The sequence below is a fragment of the Chrysochloris asiatica genome, unplaced genomic scaffold (assembly GCF_000296735.1).
Source record: "Chrysochloris asiatica unplaced genomic scaffold, ChrAsi1.0 scaffold00572, whole genome shotgun sequence".
In the NCBI taxonomy this organism is placed as follows: domain Eukaryota; kingdom Metazoa; phylum Chordata; class Mammalia; order Afrosoricida; family Chrysochloridae; genus Chrysochloris; species Chrysochloris asiatica.
The window spans coordinates 42,308-46,108 of record NW_006409090.1 but is presented as its reverse complement, the minus strand read 5'-3'; positions in this window follow the sequence as shown (position 1 = coordinate 46,108).

Sequence of the window (3,801 nt, the reverse complement as noted above, 5' to 3'; positions counted from 1 at the left end):
GGAATTTTCCTTCAATTCCTATTTTGTTGAGTGTTTTTATCAGGAATGGATGTTGGATTTTGTCAAATGCCTTTTCTGCATCAATCAATATGATCATGTGGTTCTTTTCTTTTTTCTTATTTATATGGTGGAATAAGCTGAAGAAAATGAAAATAAGTCCATGAGAGCCAAAATATGACTCTGAATATATCCTACCTGAATTTAGAGATATCTGGAGAAGAGATTTGATACATTAAACACTACAGACTGAAGACCAGAAAAGTTGCAGGATGACATCAAGAACATCATATGTGAAGAAAGCAAAAAGTCATTAAGAAGACAAGAAAGAAGGAAAAGATCAAAATGGATGTGAGAAGAGACACAGAAACTTGCTCTCCATCGTAGAGGTGCTAAAGCAAATGGAAGAAATGAGGAGGTACAAGAGTGGAACAGAAAATTTCAAAGATCAGCTCTAGAAGATAAATTCAAATATTACAATTAAATGTGCAAAGATCTGGAGTTAGAAAACTGAAAAGGAAGAACACACACAGCATTTCACAAGCTGGGAGAATTGAAGAAAAAAATTCAAGCCTCGACTTTCATTATTGAAGGATTCTATGGGCAAATTATTGAATGATGCAGAAAGCATCAAAATAAAGTTGGAAGGAATACACTGAATCACTATACCAAATGGTTGATGTTCAAATGTGTCAGGAGGTAACATTTGATCAAGAGGCAATGATAATGAAGGAAGAAGTCCAACGTGCATTTGAAGGCATTGGCAAATAACGAGACACCAGGAATTGATGGAATAAAAATTGAAATCTTTCAAGAAAGTGAGATGGCACAGGATGCAGTCATCATCTATGCCAAGAAATTTCAAAGAAAACTGATTGGCCAACTGATTGGAAGAGATCCGTATTTGTACCCATTCCAAAGAGAGGTGACCCAATGGAATGCAAAAATGATCAGACAATACCTTTGATATTACATGTGAGTAAAGTTTTACTAAAGGTAATATAGAAATGTCTGCAACCATACATTGACAGATAACTTCCAGAGGTTCATGCCAGATTCAGAAGAGTACATGAAATGAAGGATATCAATGCTGATGCCCAATGGATCTTTGCTGAAAGAAGAGAATACCAGAAAAATGTTTACCTGTGCTTTATTAACTATGCAAAAGCTTTTGATTGTGTGGATCATGACAATCTATGGACAACAATGCAAAGTATAAGTGCTCATGGGGAATCTGTACATGGACCAAAAGGCAGTTGTTTGACCAGAACATGGGGACACTGAATGGTTTAAAATTAAGAAAGATGTGCAACAGGATTGTATTCTTTCACCATATTTATTCTACCAGTATGCTGAGCAAATAATCAAAGAAACTGGGTTATATAAAGAAAAATGTGGCATCAGGATTGGAGGAAGACTCATTAACAACCTGTGATATGCAGTTGATACAACCTTGTTTGCTGAAAGTGAAGAAGACATAAAATACTTAATGCTGAAGATCAAAGACCACAGCCTTCAGTATGGGTTTCATCTCAATGTAAAAACAAAAATCCTCACTACTGAACCAATAAACAACATTTTTATCAATGGAGAAAGATTGAAGTTTTCAAGGACTGTATTCTTCTTGGATCCCTCATCAATACTCATGGAAGCAGCAGTCAAGAAAACAAACGACTTATTTCATTAGGTAAATCTGTTGCACAAGACCTTTTTAAAGTGTTGAAGAGCAAAGATGTCAGCTCGAGGACTAAGGTGCGCCTGACACAAGCTAGTGTATTTTCAATAACTTCATATGCATGTGAAAGCTGGACAGTGAATAACCAAGACCATAGAAGAATTGATGCATTTGAGGTGTGGTGTTGGAGGATACTATTGAAAGTATCATGGGCTGTCCAAAGAACCAACAGATCTGTGTTGGAAGAAGAACAACCAGAGTGCTTCTTGAAGGTCAGGATGGCCAAACTTCATCTCTCATACTTTGGACATATTGTCAGGAGAGAGCAGTCACCGAAGAAGGATATCATGTTTGGCAAGGGGGAGGGTCAGAGTGAAAAAGGAAGATTCCGAACAAGATGGATAGGCAAAGTGGTAGCATAAATGGGCTAGAGCATGGCAACAATTGTGAGATTGGGCCAGTACCTGGCAGTGTTTTATTCTGTTGTGCACAGTGTCACTATGAATTGATACCAACTCGATTGCACATAACAATAAAAAGAAAGATTTATAGCCTCGAAAACCCTATGCAGGGTCACTATGAGTCAAAACCAAATCCATTGCATGTCACCACCACCAGGTGCTCTGTGGCAGAAAGATGAAACATTCTGTTCCTGCAAAGATCCTTCATGTTCTGATTATTAATGGACACTTGCAGTTTTTTCTCTTCATTTTAAGTTGTATACCATCAGGAAATAAACGTCCTGAAATCTTTTTTCCATTTATATCATCATGGTGAAATCTGCCTTAAGGAGGAAGCTCTTCCCCAATCATTTTTTGAGTGCTTTCCATTCTGAGGGACTCATTTTCTGACACTGTATCTGCCACTCCTATTCATAAGTTTTCAGTGATTGAACATTCTTAAAGATCTGTCTCTCTTTCCTAGTATGTCTTAATCTGAAAACTCAGCTGAAATATTTTCACATAGGTGACCCTTCTAATATTTACTATAACAAAGACAAAACTTTCTGCATCACAGCAGCATGCAAGCCACCACAATAAGACAAACTGACAGATGAGTGGTAGACCTTTCCCATGAGAAGTCCATAAAACTTTTATCTTCTTATCCTAGGACAAAGGACAGCATGGACTTGATGACAGTTATTTTGGGCTTGGGTTTTGGTAGAAAACTCACACAGTCATGATCTAAACCTAGCAAGGTCTCTAGTTCCAACGAAGAAATAAAAGACTAATAACTGTTTGTTTTTGTAAGTGCTTTGCTTTTGTTTGTTTTGTTTTGCTTTGCTTTTAAGCAGTTTTAATACAACATATGCAAATTGCAGTGATCTCCTTTGTTTCTCTCTAGATATCTGAATTAAATCTATGAATAGCGTTAAAGTTTTGGCCCCATGTTTATCCCCATCAGTTACCAACAGGTGGGCTTGTTCATATATCCTGAAAAACTTGAGACCATGACATTTTATTTTCCTCATTGTTTTAATGTCAACTCTGGTCAATGTTCTCATTCCTTCTGTCATACCTATTCTCAAAAACAGTGATTTCTTATCGTCTCAAATTAGTTAATTCATCCACCTATGGTCTGGTTCCTTTTAGGTTGATTTTTTTGGTAAATATTAAATTGAATGTGCTAGTCCCTCACTTGCATCAACAAATTGTAACTAACTTGAACAGTATTTCAGGGTTACACATATTTTTGTATCTTTTTTCTCAAAATAAAATTGAACCTGAGTATTTATTTAAACTGGTATCTTAAAAATGCATTCTATTATTTCTAGTTCTATTTGCTCTAATTCTATTCATGACATCCATATGAAAATTGTGATATTATTTCTGATTTGTTAAGCATATTGATAGTATACAAGCATATGACACATTAATCTTGATACTGAAGATTGCAATATGGACATAACAGCCTTTATACTTTCATATGTTTTTATAGCAACATTGAGTCTTTAGTCAACTATAAATTTCTCAATGTTCCATTTCAGTTCCTTTTCTTTTTTAGCCCTTCCTTAAACATGTTCATTTTAGCATTCTTTTTTATCACTTTGTTGTTGTTGTTGTTAAGTGACGTTGAGTCGATTCCGACTCATAACGACCCTGTATAGGGTTTACGAGGAGCAGCTGGTG